The sequence below is a fragment of the Mesitornis unicolor genome, unplaced genomic scaffold, assembly GCF_000695765.1.
Source record: "Mesitornis unicolor isolate BGI_N332 unplaced genomic scaffold, ASM69576v1 scaffold25199, whole genome shotgun sequence".
Taxonomy (NCBI): domain Eukaryota; kingdom Metazoa; phylum Chordata; class Aves; order Mesitornithiformes; family Mesitornithidae; genus Mesitornis; species Mesitornis unicolor.
This window is the reverse complement of record NW_010206901.1, coordinates 32145-33536: the sequence shown is the minus strand read 5'-3', so window position 1 is coordinate 33536 and position 1392 is coordinate 32145.

Here is a 1392-nt window from a genome sequence, read left to right as displayed (position 1 = left end):
CTTCCATTCTCTCCCAAATTAACAAATATTTGCTGTGCCTTACTACTACAGCTACAAGCACCAGCTTGTCTTACTAACAATACCAGAGTACTACAGATAAAACACACGTGGCATTTGTAACATGTCTCTAAAGACTCCACTGCAAGTTCGCACCTAATGGTCAAGGCTTCCGTATTCCCCTGCATTGAGTGTTCTGGTCACAACCTCCTTCCCTGACAAAAACCATTTAGGACTGGGAGCTGCAGTTGCCTGGTTTTGGCAGCAATGCCATTTTGACCAGTCCAGCTCATCTCAAACAGCAGTATCATTAACGCTACATAGCCAGAGAGGTACAAGCAGCCACCCAGAGAGGCCAAGTAACTCAGGATAATGGCCCACCAGAGATTTATGCTGCAGTGCATTTGCTAAACAGATTTCCACTGGAGATTCTGGTACTGTTTATACTGTGCCAGAAAGGAGTGTCTTTCAGAAAACCTTTAAAATATTTCATAAAGTAGCTCAAAAAGCTGTGGGTCACAGCTTGAAATTAAGTGTTCAAGATAGCATGGCAGACCCCTAAAAAGCAAGCATCAGTCTTACACATCTTGTGTACCTCCTGTCAGGTGGGTGTGAACCAAGAGCAACCCCATGAACAGTGGAGAATTTACAAGGATGCTTATTGCACTACAGGCTAGTGCTTTTAATGGAGAACAGTCACTGGCTTCCTGTATAGCAATGCATTTGAAAACCCAACAAATTCAAGTGGATACCTGCACGGATAAGACAAGATACTTATCAACTTTGCCACTGAAGTGAGTAGTGGCAGAAGTCATCTGATCCAATACCCCATTTAGTCTCTCAAATAACTGCAGTTGTTTCCATTCATTTGCTTTGTAATGTTTTGTCCAAGCCAAAAAGAATTTATAAAGAGAAAAAAGAAAGAATACTTACTTCTCTTCTCTTCTTTTCCCACCTTCTGACACGCTTTGTAATTCCCAGCATACATGTTACATAGCAAGTGTGTATAAATATGCGCATTATAGAAAATATATACTTTACATACACACTAAAGGTCTCTCTTCACATTAGTATTACACATTCTGAAGAACGCAACTGCAAACAATTCAGAATACCTAACTGACCCAAAAAGGGGAAAAACAAAAAAAGAATAAGCTATCCAAAAATCCCTAGGAAAGCCCACACTCCTTGCAGGTACCAAGAGACACCATTTTCTTATGGTCAGAGGAATAGTTATATTTCTGCACTGCTTTGCTCCCTTAGATACACCCCACTCCGCAGTTTCAGTGTTGGGAAGTGCTAGTTGCTCCCTTTCCACTGAGAGTAATATTAATAAATTAAAAAAGTTTCTCTGAAAGTGCTGCCTTAGTCCAGTCCATCATGCCGTGCTTTCCC